The sequence below is a fragment of the Peromyscus eremicus genome, chromosome 8a (genome assembly GCF_949786415.1).
Source record: "Peromyscus eremicus chromosome 8a, PerEre_H2_v1, whole genome shotgun sequence".
NCBI lineage: Eukaryota > Metazoa > Chordata > Mammalia > Rodentia > Cricetidae > Peromyscus > Peromyscus eremicus.
Window position 1 is genome coordinate 16,384,181 of NC_081423.1, and position 20,194 is coordinate 16,404,374.

Below are 20,194 nucleotides of genomic sequence, written 5' to 3' on the forward strand. Positions count from 1 at the left end.
AGCATGGCCAATGCCTTTCTTACAGGATTGGGGTCTCCCTTGTGGGGTCAGTATGAAAACACTCAGGAGAAACCAAGGGAAACTTTCAAGGTCTGTCTCCTCCGTAGGTGCCACTTGTTCCTCCTCCTTTTCTCCTTTTAAATTGTTATTTATTATTCTCTCTCTCTGTGTGTGTGTGTGTGTGTGTGTGTGTGTGTGTGTGTGTGTGACTATGGTACACATTTACTACTGTGAGCACGTGGAGATTAAAAATTAGTCCTTTCCCTCCACCACGGGGTCTGGGTACCCATCTCAGGTCATCCGGCTTACTCACTAAGCTCTGTCATCCTCTCCACGCCCCCCCCTTCCCCTTTTCACAGAGTTGAAGCAACTTGCTTCAAGCATTGGCATCATGCTCTTGAAAACTGTGGGCCAAAAGGAAATGATTTTCATATAAATCACACAGATATTTTTTTATAGCAATCGAAGATGGACTGAGACACGTATGAAGGACAGAGGGGCTCTGGTGCCGCTGTGTTGTGAGAAAGCCAAGTCACAGGAGTGACAGTGGGCAGGTGTTTGGTCCACTAAACCCACCAGGGAGCCCCTACTCCTGCAAGAAATGCCTGGTTGTCACGTAAGCCCAGTGCTGACCTCCGAAGGAATCCACTCTCTGGCTGTCAAGTGACCTTCTGGCTTCCAGAAGCCAGCCCTGAGGATCTCATCTAACTTCCTGATCCCAAGTGTCAAAGGAAGAGGAGGAAATGGCTGCCTGAAGATGCTAAGCGTCAAGGTAGTTTGCTGTGAGCACATGATCTCACGGCGGCTGAAGGCAGGCAGGGGTTAGATTAGAGAGGCAGAGAAGATGAAAGAATAAGGAGACATGAGGATGTCCACGCGTCCCAGCTTGGGCTCCCTTCGGGTCCTTCATGGTCTCCAGCACATCCGTGTGAATAGAGAGCATCAGTGTTTTCTTGGTGTCTGCAGCCTCTAGAACTATGAATTGGTACCCGCTTTTGAGAGCCCCTGATGTGATTTCCTCTCCGACAAACTACTCTAGCTCCACTGGCAAATTCGTTAGGAATGGGAAGCAAGTGGGAAGGTGGGAAGGAGTGTGTGTGCAGGAAGGAAACACGCATGCTCGAGCGTCTGCCATTCACTAAACTACCACTCATTTTCCACCAAGACAATATCCTGCACGGGAACCTCAAGAGACCCCTCCTGAAAGTGTCCTGCCAAGGCCATCAGCAAACCCTCTAACTCACCAGCTCCATGTCTTGCCCAGCTGCAAGTACTGGGGAAAACTCCCGATGAAGTCCCCCTCATGGTGCCGGTCATCGGTGGAGGCAGTGTTGCCAAAGTGGTTTCCCAAGTACCATCGAACACCACTTCCTTTTGACTCGGAACTGCTTGACAATTGATGCTAAAAGATTCTGTCTGTGAAAGGAGGATTTATAAGGAGGCGGGGTCTGCCTGCCTGGACAGCACTAGTGGGCAATGCCCATCCAGCTTATGCAGTTATCTCCTAGTCGAGAAGGAACCACACTGCATTCTGAGGTAGGGTGCCAAGCTCTTTCAAGGGAAGATGCACTTGCCTCTGAAGGAGGAGGAGGAGGAGGAGGAGGAGAGGGGAGGAGGAGGAGGAGAGGGGAGGAGGAGAGGGGAGGAGGAGGAGGAGAGGGGAGGAGGAGGAGGAGGAGAGGGGAGGAGGAAGAGAAAAGAAAAGTGTTGCATCTGGGGGTCTCAATGCTCTCGAGGTTTTCCTCATGTGTCACTCAAGCTGGGCATGCTTACTCGCTACAGCCTGGCAGCAATAAGAGGAGGCTAAATTATACTGTGGACAACAGGATCTTTCGAGAACTCCTTGTTGTAAATCAACTTTGAGAGAGCTTTGCCAACTAAAGCATTGGAAAAGGCAGTCCAGCTCAGCAATTCCCTTCTTCTGAAAGACTATTCGCAAATTTTTGAGCATCTCCAAGCCAGAAGTATGCAGTTAATTCCTTCCACACAGCCGAAAACAATCTCAAGGCCTAACAAGCTTATCAAAGTGTGTGAGTTGATGCCACCTATGGGGCATTTGTGGTACTGCAGCCTAGCTCTATTAGATGTGAATTCCAGACCTAAAGCATCATTGAGTCAAGAGACACATTATGTAAAGGAAAAAAATTCTTAAATATAAACTCTTTGGCATTATTTTGCAGGGAGAGAACAGAGACTCTTGGTGCTGGAGACAGGAATCATGAAGCTGTGCAAGGAGAAGACAATATAGAAATGTCTTGGAAAAATTCTCTGTGTAGAAGAAACAGATCCAGTCCTAAGTCTTTCAGTCAGACCCCAGGTGTGATGCTCTGGGAAGAGTTCGTAATCTCTAAACTATCCATGGACAAGGAGGAGCCTTGCTCGCTGGGAGGTGCGAGCTGTCTTGTTCATATGCAACCAGGATGATGGGCTCGCTCCTTCAGAATGCAGACAGGCCTGTGAGAATCTATGGAGTGTTCACATGCCTGCTTAATTCAGAGGAACAGGGAAGCATCCACACTTCACAGTGAGGAGTCAGGAGGGGCAGTGATAAAGTGAAAGCAGCCGCTTCCTGTTCCTCCTGAGTGGGCAGGTACACCAGTTGTCCTGCTGGTGCCTCGTGAGAAGGTTGTTCCTTCCGCTTTGGAATAAAGAAAGTACTGCAGGCCACAGTCAATTGTCTGAATTCACACAGCTTGTAGGAGGAAGGAGTGGAGTCAGGATTTGAACCCAGGCCTCTCTGAGGTTCTGACTCTACCTATTTCTTCTCTGTTGCTGTCACCAAGAGCTCTGAGGACACTCATGAGAAGAAAGACCCATGTCCTGCAGAGCCATGAGTGACGTGCTGTGTCTAACCAACACCTTAGCTTTGTATCAGAAAGAAGAGCAAGGGCTTCTGGGGATGGACTGTTTGCAAAGGAAGCAGAGAACAAATGATCCCAAGAGAAGCTGAAATCCACTTGAGTGACGTCAGCTGGGGAAGGCTGGTTATGTAATGGGCCTTCAGGTTTGTTGGAGATTCTTGCTAGATGGTGGCTCCAGCTGTTCCTCATCTCATCTGGATGAGAGAGGAGGAAGTTTGGCTCTGCAGCAGCCTGAGGGCGTCTGTATGGGAAGATTTCCTGGTCTTGGAATGGGTCGGAGCAGAAAAAATCAAAACACAAAACAAAGGCGCGCCAATGGAGAGCGCCATTGTCTTAGATGTAGGCTTTGAAAGGCCAATGTCCGTGTTTCTAATGGAGCTCACTGGGTGTGGCCCTCTGGACTGTGTCTCTGACACAGGCAAGGCTGCAAGGAAAAGGACTTAGCACCCCTGGAGAATCAGCCCTGACCACAGTGCTGGGGAGATAATACCTCCATATTAGCCCTTCACCACTAAATGATGACAGGACTCAACAAGCACCAGGCACTGTGTATGGGTAGGTGCTAGGGCTGTGTCTCCGACTCTGCCCCTGGATGGGCAAACTGTCTAACTTCTCTGAGGTTCAGTTTCCTGTCTACAGAGCTGAGCTAACAGTGTGCTTGCCTAGGCTGCATGAAGCCAGGGCGTCCATCCTCAGGGCCTCAAAGAACCAAATCAACAAAACACTGGGTTAACTCTGAATCAGAGTCAGGGTTCTGTAGAGAAGGCCTTGGAACTGGCTCCGTGGTTCTCAAAGAATGCCTGACATACACTTGATGACTGACAGCAGGTCCTCACTCCCCAGACTCTACAGTCCACACAAGTCTCAACAGGCCCCACTTTCTGAGAGCAGTAGGACTTGATTTTGAGTTGATGAATCCTGCAAGATTACTCTATCAAACCTAGTCCAAGAGTCAAGGGCACTACTTCCAGCTATGGAGGGGATGGTGGCGAGAGAACCCACGTTCACCCTCTTCTATCCTCTCCGGAAGTATACCCCAGGCTTGTCAGTCTGCTCAGCCCAGCTCTTCCCAGACGAGAGTGTCTAGGACCTTCTAGAGCAAAGGTTACTTGCTGTCCCCTTGAGCCAGTCTATCTAGTCAATGTTATCTGGATGGGTTCAGCCCCTCGAGGTCACTTGTCCACCTAGATACAGATTTAAAGAGACTCCCAGTTAGGTCAATCTGGTTTCCAACTTCAGTCCCTATGCTGACTTCCTCTGTGACTTCAGCCAAGTCCCTTAATCTCCCTGAGCCTTGCTTTCCTCACCCATAAAGTGGGAATGAAGGCCTCGGGGCGCTGTGGTATGCTTGGAATTAGATTACGCAAAGCCTCTGGCACAGGGCCGCTGTGGACTGCCGGATGAGTGCTGCGGATGGAGCAGAGTGGAGGGGCTGTTCCTCCCTCCAGACCCTAGCTGGGCCACGTGATAGTGCCGCTGCCTTCCCAAACACAAAGGTTCCTTTTTACTTTGTACGTTTTTATTTATTTTACTTTTCAAGGGTGCAAAACTATTAGGCCTTTAATAGAAGCCATATTTCAAATTTGGAATTTTGATCCTTTCCTGGGCTAGCCACCTGCAGTACATGGCAATGGGCAGGGCTGCAGCCAATCGCTGCCTGTGAGGGGGAAAAACCAGACACAGTCTGCTGCGTGGCTCTGCGTGGCTCTGTGTGGCTCTGCGTGGCTCCGCACAGCTGCATGCGGCTCCCCGTGGCTCAGCTGAGGTGTTCGGCAGGTGTGATGGATTTAACGCATTGTCAGCTGAGGGTGGTTTTAGTTTCCCATGGGTTTACAGCACACCACCCATCCTTTCTGAGCCCAAGAGACCTAGGGCTGCATCAGATAATCCTCCCTCTCCAAGCTCCTTCTCTAGCCATTCTCAAGGGAAGGGGGAGGCTCTGTATCCTCTCTTCTTGTTTTGCTGGTTAGTTGGTTTTGCCTTCTCCTGTTTGTAAGTTTGGATCTTATGAGCCCAGGCTAGCCTTGAACTTCACTGAGATTGACCTTGAACCTTTGATCCTCCTGCCTCTGCCTTTTGAGTGCTGGGGTTACAGTTGTGTACCCCACTGCCTGGTTTTATGTTGTTGTAGGTGAGACCCAGGCCTTCCTACAAGCTGGGCAAGGACTCAATCTACACCCTTACCTGGATAACCTCTCTTCTTGCCTTAGCTTCTGGAGAAACTCAATTCAGTCTCTTGCCTCAGTTTCTCTGAAGTGGCTAATTGGGAGTGGGGTGGTTGTTACTGGCTTACTTACCTTGTAGGCCAACATGTGGGAGGTGTTTAGATGCTTGCTTAGCAAGGGAAACCGAGTCTCTTCAACTTCTGTGCTTTTGACATTTGGGATGGGCTAATTCCTAGCATAGGCTGTGGGACGGCCAACAGCATGTTCCATCCCAGGAGTTACAGCCCGAAGCACCTCCAGACTTTGCTAACTTGACCTGTGCACACATGTGCACTTTGAGCCACTGGATTCAGCTGAGACTGGGAAACGTTTTAGGTCCCCAGTTTCCTATTACCCGTCTATCCGCACTCCGAAGAAAGAGGAAGGAGTTCCTCTCCCATCAGCCCTTACACCGGTCTGTCTCAGCAGCGGGGTAAGCAAGAGACCTCAGCTTCTCTGCAGCAAGAAAAAAAAAAAACTGTGGTGACAGAGACACAGGAAGAGGCACATGAGAGGGAAACTGAGGCAGGAGCTACCTAGCAACACATGACTTTGATGACCTTTTCAGAAAAGGCCATGTTGGAGCAAAGGGGAGAGGCTGTGAGGGCCAGGCTGTGAGGGCCAGGCTGTGCTTGGGTAAATAAGTCCCTGGGATCCAAAGGTGGGTGGGGACAGTTATTAATGGCCTCTCCACAATGGTCACAAGTAACTGAAATGCAGGAAGGACGCACAGCTCTGTGTACAGAAACTGCATGCCCACCCCTGCCAGTCACTACACACTGCCCTGGGACATCCTTCCCTGCCCAGATGCTCATCCACTGCTCACAAATGGCTCCGAGAGGTCCAGGGTCCAGTAGCCCAGGCTGGACCTGGGATGCCTGAGACCAGAACAAAGGAAAGGAAGCCTCCATGAGATGCCACGATGTAATCACTGCCTTCTTAGAGGCTGGCTTTGCCATGGTGCCAAGGCAAGAGCTGTCTGTCCCGCCACCTTTCAGTGCTTGTTGAAAAGCAGAAGCCATGGCCTGGCCTGCAGGGCCACAGACAGAGAGGGCTTTCTTTGCAGCAGCTGGATGAGGCTCAAGGCTGTAATGAAAGGTCTTATTAGCCCCAGCTGGCGTCCCACTTTCCCTGAGCTGGAATAAAAAATTGCCTTGGTCATCCTTTCCCAGGCTAATTTCAAAAGCATAATCACCATCATCATAATTGATTACTATTTATTTTGGTCATTAATTGGTATGCACTCCCTTGTTACATGTGAATTAAATGGTCCAAGAATATTTAGGGCCCGTGAAAGCTGTATGTGTTTTCCCTCATTCCACACAGATCCCTGCAGCTCCTGCAACCCTGTACCCCCTCGATATGGCCACACCAAGAGATTAATGCTCATGGTAAGGTGGACCAGAGGTGGGATGAGAAGTTGGGAGAGCTGGGGGCAGGGGTGGGGGTGGCAGGGGGAATGGACGTAGTCCTATTGTGGCCTGAAAAGGACAAGAGGGATGTATCCCAATTGCCAAGCTTGTGCTCAAAGTGAGAGGTGAAGGAGAGGAGGGTTGGGGGAGGGGAGGGAGGGGAAATTAGATGAACAAGGATACATTGTAGCTCTTCTTTCCAGGCCTTCACATCCTGCTGATGCAGGAATCGAATTTGGGGACCTAACTAGTATCTTTTGTCTCAAGACAGCTTGAGAGCCACCTGCACGTGAGCACAAAAGGGTCACAATGTCCCGGATGCTGAAAATATGAATGCAGTCCCTGCAACTGCCCTGGCAGGAAGAAGTATTTTAAACAAAGATACACCCTTCAGGTCTGGACCCTAAAGAGAGACTTGGTGGGGGAGGGTGACCAGACCTCCTTATTTATAAGAGGGGTCTTATGTTTTGATTTTCGTCAGTGCTATATAGACCTATTAGCCGTCAAAGCTAAAGATTCTAATTCTGCCTAAAATATGAAAACTTGGCACTAGAGACACGGCTCCACAGTTAAGAGCATTTATTGGTCTTGCAGAAGACCCGGGTTAGTTCCAGCACCCATAGCAGGTGACTTACAACTTCCTGTGACTTCACTCTCAAGGGGTCTGACACACTCTAGCCACTTCCAGCACCTGCACACACACACACACACACACACACACACACACACACACACACACACACACAGAGTGCACATAAACTCATGCAGGGACACAAAGACACTTAAAATTTTTTTTTGAAATCTTAAAAAATGCTAACTAAATCAATAAAGGACTTCCCTATAGCTCTGTTTAATGATACCCCTTGTTGCTGGCTCCTTTGTATAGTCAATACATTACGTACCTGCTGTATGACGTAAGGCTTCTAGTGATGTGAGGCTCAGGACGCCTTACCAAGCCGATGTCTTCCAGACTAGGACTGTCAGTGTGCTGACCTTTCCAGACCTGTGTCCATGTGATCCCCACTGTGTTGTGGCTACTCTCTTCAGGCAAAGACACTGGCTGTGTGCCACAAGGAGCAGCTCCTGACAGCTAAAAGGAGCCTGGTCTTCTGAGGAGCACACTTGTAAATAAGTACTTCACATTTCAAACTGCGAGGCTCCTTTAACGCTTTGCTTGGCTGTTTTGCGAAGCTTCGAAGCTGCTGTCAAGATTCTCTGCACCCCTCTTGGAAGTAGCTAAAGGTTCTGAGCAGGACTTTTGGGATACTAGGACGTCCACCACAGGACAGACAGACTGAAACTCAGGAACAGACGCCTGCAGGCCCGGCCTAGCGACCACTCCTTCTGTACCTCTTAGTTCCTCACAACTGGCAGCGAGAATTTCAGCACCGTCTCCATGACACCTGTCTCCTCCTCAGCCTGTGCTCAGATGAGACCAACCAGGACTGATCCCATCCTGGTGATGAGGGAGAGTTGAGCTCAAAGAGTGACAGACACCATGAGTGGGGCCACATCTAGAGTGCAGCAGCTGGGTTATGTGTGCCTTTGCCTTCTATTGCTAATTAACCCTGACCCTCATCTCAGGACCCTGGAAAACGAACCTGGTGGGGGATGTCACTGGGTCTCTTTATTTGTCCCTTCTCCTAATGTGACCACATTGAATGAATCTCTGTCTCTGCTCTTTGCTCGTCTCTTTAATTGTTCTGTTGAGGATAGGTGTTGAGCTAGCCTGTTAGGGCTGCCAGGGCCCAGGCTCTGCCCCTGCCAATTCAGGTAGCACTCCCAGGTTGCCAACTCTTCTCAAGGTTTCCACAAATGAGGGTTCTGGAAAAAGAACGCCTTAGTTCGGAACCACCTTTGTCAGCTTCAACAATTCCCAGCTAGGCACGAAGCCCTTGGAAGGCTCTGGAGACCAGAGCAATGGAGATGAGAAAGCAAGTCTTAGGAGCTGGAATTTTCCTGAGGCCAGGCTCTCCCTTCTCCTGCCACCCGGCTATTTCAAGATGATGGGATAGTGTGGGAAGGGCTCAAACTAAGCCAGTCTAGTGCCCCCTCCCTCCAGCCATCCAACTTCTTGATTGGTGGAAGAAGATTCCCCCAAGCTCCAACAGGCCAGTTGGAAGCCTTCTCTAGAAGTTTTGAAGCTGACTGAGACCAGTAAGTTGTTCTGATGTTTGGAGAAAAGAATTATTCACAGACAGTTCATCTGACACGTGAAGGAACAGGCCAGTTCCTGCTGCGGGGGATAGAGTCAGTACCCAGAGAGACTCTGGTTTGAAAGATAGATAGTGCCCATCCTGGTGGCTTTCGCAACCCTGCTTCTGTTTCCTTTTGAAGCTTGTATATCAGCTCTGGTGTTGTGCAGGCATATGTGTGCCAGTGGTCTCTTCTGATGTCGGGGAGTATTTGACTGAACATCTGTACAGGTGAGACTCCACCTGGCAACACCCCTGTCCTTTCTTTAGCATATTTAAGGTACCCCAGTTCCCTGTCACTAGCCCCTCTTTTGGCAAATGTAGCTGGAATTGAACTTATACACCTTATACCAAATAAAACCTTAGTAATATGACGAGCACGGTGAGAGAGAGCAAGAGCGAGAGCGAGAGCGAGAGCGAGAGCGAGAGCGAGAGCGAGAGCGAGAGCGAGAGCGAGAGCGAGAGCGAGAGCGAGAGGTTCTTCCCAGGAACAATGTACCTCAGACTTCCAGGGAGTCCTTGAGGGGTTAGTGGTAGGAAGAGGAGTAGAAACCAGGCTAGAACCACCCCAACTTTAGGGCTGGGCTGCTGGGCTCTGTGAAGCAGGGACCACAAAGAAGGCTCACGAAGGCAAGCCATTTCCAGACCCCCTCGGGGGTTGACTGTGAACAGCTGCTCAGTCCTGGGCGGAACAGCAGTGTCCACATAGCCTCCACGTTTTCCAGGGGGGTTGGGTCTGCAAGAAAGAGCGGCCCCACAGCCAGCTCCAGAGGGTGGGGTACGCAGAACAGAGAGCGTCAGAGTCGGCAGCAGAGCTGCGTCCAACCCCAGAAACGGAGACGAGGAAGACTGGAAAAGAAGCTTAGAAGTCACAGTTACCACATTCACCCCCAAACCCCTCCCCACTCCCGGGCCCAGGCTTTCTGAGTCTGCCTCGTAAAACACTCAGGCCCTTCATCTCAGGAATGAGCAATGATAGAGGATGTACGTTTTTTTTTAAGAGGATGGGAGAGGGACACGGAGCAGAGAATTCAAACAATCCCTTGGAATGTAAATTTGTGTTCTTTAAGGAGGCTCATGTAGGTTCATGTCCTGTCTCTGTGGGCCTGCAGGGGAGCCACACTAACTCAGCAGCCTTCAGTACCTGGTCGTGTGTAGGTAAAGAACATTAGGACTGCCCAGCTGCCAGGAGAGCAGGGCGACGCCTGGGCCCTGACACAGCACCAAGGGCAGGGGGTTGGCAGCATCCTCTTTTCCCTCCCACTGTATATTCTTTTGAGTTTTTATTTTGCAGCACTGGGCTCAAACCTGGGGCTCTTGCTGTGTTCTTCCTCCATCCCCACGTCTTTTTGTGATCTTGTCCTCACAGGCCCAGTACGGGGTCCCCGCTTTGGCACTCCAGCCTGAGGTCTTCCAAGGTCTGTTTCTGGAGCCAGGCCTCAGTGGTTTGATTTTGGCCTTCATTCCCCGTCCTGTGACTTACCCTCTGTCACACCCTCTGTCTGCTGTCACTTCGCTCTCCTGTCGGCTCATTTGTATTAGTGAGCCTTTGCCACTTAAGTCGCGGCTGTCCCCCATGTCTGAAAGTTTACATATGCTGAGGTCCCTTCTATAGATCATGGTGCCCGAGCCCATCCCCCTGCACAGGTCGAGTCATTTTTAGACTTGGAAGGACACAAGGTAAGTCTAGTAAGCAGTTCTTCGATTGTATCGTTTAGGGAATGGTGGCAGGGAGGCGTGACATGTTTGGTACAGATTCAGTGCTTTTCTTGACTGTTTTCCAACCGAAGCTGGTTGTCTTGAACAATGCAGAGGGTCGACTGGCTCCACATGAGAAACATGACCTCACAGTTCTGTCCTAGAGGGGGCATCTTGGTCGGGCAGTGCCAACTCTGTGTGTCTTCTGTGACCAGTCTCAGTTCACTCAGATTCCAGGTTCACTTCCCTCAAGGCTGTTTGCAGGGGTCTGTTCTTCCACACAGGCCTCTCCACGGTTGAGTGTCATCACAACACAGGCGGCCAGCTTCCTCAACAGCCAGGGACTGAAGAGAGAGTGAGCACACGAAGCCACCATGCCTGTGGAGAGCTTGTCTCCAAATCTACACACTGTCAGTTCTGCTCTGCTCTGTTTCTCAAAAGTTTCTTTTTTTCTTTCTTTTCTAAAACAGGGTTTCTCTGTGTAGCCCTGGCTGTCCTGGAACTCTCTCTGTAGACCAGGCTGGCCTTGAACTTAGAGATCTGCCTGCCTCTGCCTCCTAAGTACTAAAACTAAAGGCCTGGGCTACCACCTATTGAAGGGAGTTCCTTAATCCAAGCCATATTCGTGGTGTGTGTGTGTGTGTGTGTGTGTTATCTACTGCTTGTGGCGCACACACGCACACACTCAAACACTAGAGCCTTGAAGGATCTGTGGAGATTTCAAACCCACACAGCTCCTGGGTCTGGCTGCTTCCCTTCCTTTCCTGGCTGTTAAGGTTTATTTCCAGAGCAGACAGCATTGCAGCATCCCTGTCCTGTACCCACCAGCCACCAGTGCACCCTTGTCCCAATGTGTTACTCTGCAAAACGATTGCCAGATGTCCCCTGGGAGATGTGGGTAGCAACAGACAGTAAGATTACCCCCGGCTGAGGTGCTGGGTCAAGAATCATTGACCCTGGTCTTTCGTCAGAAAATACATTAACCTCTGAAGCATGCTCATGGTGTAGTGTGCAATGTGTAAGGCTGATTCGTGGTCATGCTTTGGCCACTCTGTTCATTTTTGGGCCCAATTTGTGCCTTTCACTCTGGTTTCTTCTTTTCTCTAATTGAGGTTGTACACAGTGGAGTTAACACACTCCACAACTGGGTTAAGATAAACAGCATGCCTCAGTTTCCCTCTCCTCCCATTTCCTCTTTCTTCAAGGAAAACATTTTAACTTTTTAAACATTAATTCCTTATCTCTAGTTATGCTGAACTGCTGCTTCTGGCTTTGGGGTTTCTAGAATTTTCTACTCATTTGCCTCTGGAAGAAAGGGCTTAGCGCTCCCTCCTTCCATTTTTACCCTAGCACTTCCTGCCCATATTTGGCAAGTGTTTATTGCTGCTCACATGTGTTTATATTTGCCCGACAGAGCCATTCTGTGGACCAGTCTTTTGTTTTTTCTGTAGTTAACAATTGCCCTTTTTTATTGTTGCTATTTTTATGTAGGTTTTCAATCTTTCATAATTCAAACCCTGGATCTCTTTTCTGTTCCAGTCTCAGAAATTCTCTCAATTTCATCTTTTTTTAAATAATATTTTTGGACTCTTGAGACGGGTTGTTTTTTTAGATTTATTTTATTTTATGTGTATAAGTATTGCAGCATGGTAGCAATGTATGTATTGCGCCATGTTAGCTCCTGCTGCCTGCAGAGGTCAGAAAAGGGTTCCCTGGGACTGGAGCTACAGACAGCTGCGAGCCACCACATTGGTGTTGGGAATCTTATCCTAGTCCTCTGCAAGAACAAGTGAGTGCTCTTAGCCACTGAGCCATCTCTCCAGCCCCGATTTCATCTTCTCAAGGAAGGCTGGCTACCCACCCACCCTTGTGCACAGAAGTGAGCCCAGGTTCATCCTTCACTGTTGCCCCGAGACCTTCATCTCCTATATTGGGTTGGGTTAATATTCTCTTTCAAGAATTTATGTACTTCCCAGAACCTCAGGGTGTGAGACTTCATTCTGAAACTGGCCCTCTGTAGCTATAATTCATTGAGATGCAGTAACAGGATTGTAGAGTGGGCCCTTGATCCCAGAGGGCTGGAGAAAGAGACACACAAATGGACACATGCAAAGGGAAGACAATATAAAGACACAGACAGAAATGGCCATGTGAGAGTGGACGCAGAGACTGGGGTCTGCTACTGCCAACACCTGGACACAGCCAACCTGAGAGGGACAGGAAGGCTCCTGCCCTGAGGCCTCAGAAGGAGCACGATTCTAGTTTTTTTTTTTTTTTTTTTTTTAGTTTGTTCATTTATTTCATTCTATTTATTGATTGGCTGATTGATTCTCTGTGTCTTTTACATCATGTATCTTGATCCCATTCATTTCCCCATCCCTTCATATCTGCCTTCTGCCCCTGCACCACCACCACTCCCCCCAAATAAAGTACAACTTAAGGGAAAAAAATAAAATCTCGTCATGAAAGCTGTAGTGAGTCATGCAGTAGACCCCTTTGTCCATAGATCTTTACTTGCAAGTGTTCATTGCAGAGTCATTGGTCTGGTTCAAGGTCTGGTTTCTACCACACTATCGCTCTTCCTGGGTATCCTGTAGTTGTCCTGTGTTGTGGGGATCCTGCAGCCTTTCATCTGTGAGTTAGGTTCCTTCATGTGCTCCAGCAGCTCATAGATGGGGTGGGTGTTGGAGCAGGTCAAGTCATAACCCTGCGTCTGGGACTGGGCAGTTGTACGGTTGCTTGGTCTGCCAGATGAGAAATGGGACAGCTCTCTCATGTTTACAACTTCAGGTCTGGCTCTCCCACACCTGTGCCAACAGGGTTGGCTCTCCCACTCTTATGACCTCAGGGCCAGCTCTCCCACCTGCCCCAGGCATTGATGGGGAGGAGGGAAACTCTTCCCCCACCCATGCCATCACAAGACAGATGGGTAATGGAGACAGCTCTCTCATGCTCACACTTTCAGGGCTGGCTCACCCACACCTGTGCTAACAGGATTGGTTCTATTGTATTGCCCTGGTGAGGTGCAGGGCCTGCTCTCCCAAGTGTTGCAGCTGGTGGCGGTCAGGGACAGCTCTCCCACTCTTATGACCACAGGGCCAGTTCTCCCACCTGCCTCAGGTGTTGATGGGTGGGGTGGGGAAAGGTGGGCACACAGGACTCTCACCCACCTATGCCCCCACAAGGCAGATGATTTTTAGATTCTTACCTCAATGATTATCTAAAGGAGTAATTTTCTGTTATTTTGAGGTACACTAGTCCCCAGCCTCTCCCCATATCCTCAGTATCGCTTGTTTTAGGTACCTGTTGTCAGCCACAGTCTGAAAGTATTAGATGAAAAATTCTAGAAATAAGCAACGTTTTAAGTTCCAGGCAGCATGATGAAGTCACATGCCATCCTTCTGTGTCTTGTCTGAGACGTGCAGCAGGCCTCCCTTTGCCCAGCGTGTCTACACTGTATATGCTACCCTCCCTACAGCCATTTTGTCTTGACTATGATTCTTTGGTGCAATATTGTAACACTGGGCTTGTGTTTAGTAACCTCATTTAATAAAGACTCCAAAGCAGTGGAGCAGTGAGGCTGACAGTTCAGGTCTCCGAGAAAAGCTGCTGCTGCTTCCTCTAAGTTCTTGGCTTAAAGAGGAAAGAAAAAAAATACAGTGAGGAGATTGCTGTTGTGTACAACAAGAATGAGGAGCAGAATGTCTAATGATGTCAACACTAAGTCCAGGGAGGGTTTGGTACCATAATGTGCTTTCAGACATCCCCTAGGTCTTGGAACATGTTCCCTGGGGATAGAGGAGAACACATGTCCTTTACACCAGCTGGAGGAAACTAAAATTCCTGACCAATGTTTTAAAGTCCTTTCTTAACCTATGCTTTCATTTAGTAGTGCATACCTTCACTGGCTTCCTGGGAAAAACAGAGAAGTTTAACTGGCATTTGTTAGTTTGTCTGGTTTTTAGTATTTGCATGTCTGGATTATTTTTATTCTATTCTTAAACATTAATAATGATTGGGCTCTCCATTGAATTTTAGGTTGGTGTGGTAGTTTGAATGTAATTGGCTTTCATAATATCATCATAGGGAGTGGCACTATTAGAAGTTGTGGCTTTGTTGGAGGAAGTGTGTCACTGTGGGGGCAGGTATTGAGGTTTCCTATGCTCAGGATACTGCCCAGTGTCTCAGTTGACTTCCTGTTGCCTGCAAGATGTAGGACTCTCGGTTACTCTTCCCACACCTCATCTGCCTGCATGCCGCCATGCTCCCTACCATGATGATAATGGACTGAACCTCTGAAACTGTAAGCAAGCTCCCTCAATGAAATGTTTTCCTCATAAGAGTTGCCGTGGTTACAGTGTCTCTTGACAGCAATAAAAATGCAAACTAAGACAGTTGGGAATCATTTTTCTTTAGAATTTAAAACAATACCAACCTTGAAAAATTGGTTTGCATACCAGGCATGGTGGCACATTCTATAATCCCTGAATTTGGGAGGCTGACACAGAAAGATTGTGGTTCAAAGCTAGCCTGGGCTGAATTTGAAAACCCCCCTTCTCAAATCTAGGACATTTTGTAATCTGAGAAGCTCCTCTATCTAATTTAATACCTCTGGTCTTCCCTTGGTCTGGTGTCACCTTGTCCAGAGTCCCTGTTCTCTAACCTCCTTGGTCAGAGTTCAGTCATAGTTGAGGAGGGACAGACACTGACTGGGAAGCAGTCAGAGAGGGGGTGGGATCCAGACATCAAGTACTTCCAAACAGAGTTCAACCAGTCTCCACTATTGGGGGGGTTGGTTGGTTGGTTGGTTGGTTTTTGAGACAGCATCTCACCGTATAACCTTAGCTGGCCTGAAACACACTCTGTAGACCAGGCTGGCCTCGAGTTCACAGGGATCCTCCTGCCTCAGCCTCCCAGCCCCAGATTTGCCTGGTACCTGGTGACTACAGGCTGCTGGGTTTTTGAGCCTCCTCCTCTCGGCTCATGAATTTCTGTCCTGATGGCCTGGGTCCATCACTGCTCAGGCGCCTGCTCCCGTTACCTCTCATCTCCATCTTGCTGCTGTTTTTGTCTCTTGGGTTAAAATCTTTTTTTTTTTTAAGTAGTTTTGTTTTGTCCTTTTTTTTTAAGATTTATTTATTTATTATGTATACAGCATGTATGCCTGCAGGCCAGAAGAGGGCACCAGATCTCATTACAGATGGTTGTGACCCACCATGTGGTTACTGGGAATTGAACTCAGGACCTCTGGAAGAGCAGTCAGTGCTCTTAACCTCTGAGCCATCTCTCCAGCCCTTGGGTTAAAATCTTGAGGGGCCCCCATCACGACAGCTGCAGCAGTCCTTGGGGGAAGGGGGCTGCAGCCTCTGTTCTCAGGAGGCCCTCACCTGTGTTTCTAACCTCACCTTGGATGCTGCTCTGGAGCAGAGGGTAAGCGCATCTGAAGTCCATTCCGAAAAGCCCTTTACGTCCCAAACAGCCTTTTATAGCAATTGCATGCTGTCTGTGGTTCCATAAAGCATGTTTTCTGTAATAGTTTATACTAGTTTTTCTATAATAGTATCTTTCTGGATATCTAGAGGGATCTCATTTGCATCAGACATGTTTCCCAAGCACTTGCCCTTTCTACCTCTGAGCATCTGTTGTGAGTGTGGTTCCATGGGGGATTCTGGGAGAAGAGAGTCAAGGTACTGTGCAAATCCTGAGGTGTTAAGGTTATGACATGGCCAGTGAAACCATTTGTGATATTCTAGCCCCAAGAGGTCTCTTCTTCTCATGTCTGTTACCGCAGCCCTTCAGGGGTCAGAGATATGGGAGAGAAGAGTCATTAGTCTGGAAGTGGGGGGGTGTCATAAAGAAGCTTCTTGCTGCACAGCCACTTTGGATGGCCATGTGCAAGGTGCTGGCACTGACCCATAACTGCCCCACCTTGCCACACACGAGAAAACAGCCCTAGAATGTTTCCTTAGACAGGCATTCCTGCGACTTACAGGAATGAAGAGTCACCTTTAATTCTTGGGTCCAGAAGGGCCCAAAATGAATTTAGAATGACTAACGACTCTCAGTTCAGAGGGACACTGAAAAAAGCAACCGATAATTACAGTTTGGGAGCCACGGAGTGGTCCAAAGAGACTGAGGCTGTCCGTAGAAGACCAAAGAAAGAATTTTGTTTACGAATTTTTCATTTATGCTCCACCTACTTCCAAAAAGAATTTAGGGTGGTTGACAGGGAAAGTAAACAAAGATCCCAGCTCTAAGATGCTGCCCACTGTTAAAAGGAGTGAGGGGGATGAAACAGAGTGGTTGTTCTGCCAAGAAGAAAGACATCCTGGAACCAAGTAAACCATGAGAAGGAACTAGCTGTGCACAACGAACAGCCACCCATGGGTGCCCTGCCCCAGTGTTGGTTCACACGCATGTGTGGTGCAGTGGAACCCTGACCCAGTGTTGGTTCACACGCATGTGTGGTGCAGTGGAACCCTGACCCAGTTTTGGTTCACATGTATGTGTGGTGCAGTGGAACCCTGCCCCAGTGTTGGTTCACACGCATGTGTGGTGCAGTGGTACCCTGCCCCAGCACTGGTTCACATGTACGTGTGGTGCAGTGGTACCCTGCCCCAGCACTGGTTCACATGTATGTGTGGTGCAGTGGTACCCTGCCCCAGCACTGACAGAACCAAATTCCCAGAGTGCCCAAGTCCCTCAAGTGAAGTGGTGTGGCATTTGTGTCAAACCTCCTACACACACCTTCCATGTGCATTCAGTCATCTCTAGATGGCTTGTAATGCCCAGTGCAATGTGGACAGCATACTGTGGAGAAAGTATTTGTTCAACTACATTGTTCAAGAAACAATGATGAGAAAAACACAAACTTTTTTTTCTGGATGTGATTGGTTGGTTAAACCTGCGGGTGTGAACCCATGGACAGGGAGGGCCCTGGACAAGAGGAATCCCTCCAAATAGTCTTCTCTGAACATCATGAAGCAATGGAAATTTCCATCAAATATTGTTGCATTAAATCACTGGTTCCATTCTAAGCACTGGACTAGAATTTGAATTCTTTTTTTTTTTTTTTTTTTTTTTTTTGGTTTTTCGAGACAGGGTTTCTCTGTGTAGCTTTGGAGCCTGTCCTGGAACTCATTCTGTAGACCAGGCTGGCCTCGAACTCACAGAAATCGGCCTGCCTCTGCCTCCCGAGTGCTGGGATTAAAGGCGTGCGCCACCACCGCCTGGCCTAGAATTTGAATTCTTAATGCAGTGTTCCTGGGAAGCCATGCAAGCAAACATGCCTGTTTACCAGGTGGTTTCCCTTATGTTCATTGATCTGGGAGTGCCCTTATGTTCATCAATCTGGGAGCACCCTTACGTTTCTTGGTCTGGGAACGCCCTTGTGTTCATTGTCTGGGAGTGTCCTTATGTTCGTTGTCTGGGAATGCCCTTATGTTCATTGTCTGGGAATGCCCTTATGTTCATTGTCTGGGAATGCCTACTCGCTTGGGGAGTGGGACTGTTGAGTGTTAGAATCTCAACATTGCCAAGAGAAAGGGTATGCAGGGCTGGGTTAGGGGCATGGAGATCTGACTATAAATGTAGGGGGTGGTTAAATGTGTGTTAGCAAGAAATTGACTTTTTGAGGAGCTGTTTGGTGTAATTATTCCTAATTGTACCAAGAAGAAAATGAAGACTCAGAGAGGGCCTAAGTCACACAGCTGGAAGGGAAGCAAGCTCAGATTCCATCACAATATGGTGGAGTACTGGCTAAGAATCATGGGAAGTGCTAGACTCTCACTTCCTGTGGCATCCTGAAGTCCAGGCCCAGAAATCCTCAGCAGCTTGGAACTCTAGAGCCCCACCATTTTCTAAACCACCAAGGGCCAGTTTCAGAGGCTGGATAGCCACCACGAGATGACATCCCTAACCCAAAGCTCCCTGCAGCCCTCCTAGGCCACAACCATTTTCAAAAATGGAGTTCACAGCAACCTCACCTGCTGGAGTAGTCTGTCTGGCACAGGAGGTGTCTGTATTGACCTTGGTCTATGTCCCAAAGGATCGGATCCAGAGGTCAGATGCTGTGGAACCAGCATTCAAGGCTTCTAGTCTGAGTGTTTCTGAGTGTAAGCCATCTAGAGCTTGGAAATAACCTTTAACATAGTGAGCTTTGTTGTTACAGGACTGGATGGTTTTTAGACAAACATCAGCCTGGATTTTGGGACAAGCAGCCTCTTCTAAAGTGTGTGCACGTAAATGAAAATGGACATTGCTGCTATGAGTGTTCTGGGGCAAGTTCTGCCAAGTCGAGGTGGCAGGATTTTAGAATTACTTTGTTTAAGCTGTGCCACAGTGGCATTTTAGGTGACATCAAACCAAGGAGGTAAAGTAGTTCTTGGGAAGTCAGGGAGCAAGAGTGAGCAAAGGTGTTCAGACCTGAGCAAGCAAACTGCCAGTGAGTATAGCCAAAAACTGTTGGTTTTTTTGGTGTGCCTTTTTTGTTCTGCCCATTTGTTTCCTACCAAGCATTATTTAATAAGAGACCATCTATCTGCGTCAGACTCTCAGTCTTGACATTTAGCAGCTGCGTGCCTCTGCTTTCCTTGTCTATAAAATGGGGGATTGGTGGCGTCTCCATCCTTATGGCAGGGCTGCAAGGACCAGAGAAGACCCCTCATGAGGCTGTAGCTTAATCTGCAGGCGGCAAACCTCCAGGTGCTCACTTCAAGCCCAGCATGATTCCTCGAACTCTGTTCATGAAGGTGTGCTCTGGGCTTCCTGGGGGTGGATGCTCTGCCCAGAGTCAGACGGTGGGTTTGGAGCAGAGCTGGCTTTGAATGTGGACCTTTCTGTCTGTGCAACTAACCCAGGCGCTCATCACACAATGCCTAAGTGAAGTCAGGCAGGCAGGTAGCAGAAGGAGGCCAGGGGACCCTGAGCTGGAACACCACTGAGTGGTTGTCTGTGGAACGAATGCTGTGAGGGGAAATAAAATGGCTGATCTAAAAATTTTACTTTAGGGGAGAGCCACCTTGAAATTCTGAAGTTTGAGGACTCTCCTGGAGCCCAAGCTGCCAGGGTCAGCAATGCCTTCTCAGCGCAAACACATCAAGCCACCCTGTACGTAGGCAGTTAAATGACGTGCATGTACACATATGCCCCATTGGCAGAAGTTTCTGTCCTGCCAGCCAGCTCCCAAATAACCACACAGAGACTTCTTATTAATTATAAATTCTCCGCTGATAGCTTAGGCTTGTTACTACCTAGCTCTTACATCTTAAATTAACCCATATTTCTTATGTATTCTCTACCACATGGTGGTACCCTGTTTTCCCGCATGACATGTTCATCTCTTGCTTCCTCTGCCTCTCCTCAAGACTCCGCCCTTCTTCCCAGTGTTCTCTCAGTCTGGCTATTCCACCTAACCTCTTCCTGCCTAGCTATTGGCAAGTTAGCTCAACACTGAGAGCAACACATCTTCATAGTGTACAAAAAATTATTCCACAGCATGGCCCCAATCAGTATGAAACTTAGATGTAACAGAAAACAGACCTAAGAATAATTTACCATCAAATAGTCTGCATGCCAACACCTAGACACTGGACCACAGTGGAAGGTGTATTGGCAGTGATCAGGTACCACAAATGACTTTCAACTTTAGAAGAAAAGAAGATGTAAATCAATTGAATATCATCAAAATTGTATAGGTAATTGCTCAAACTAAGATCAATGAAATATGAATGTCTCTACATGAAGCAGAATCAACTGGGATTAGACTAACAAAACCCCTTCAAGAGTTTTTTATGAACCATGATCAGCCCTGTGGATGATGATAT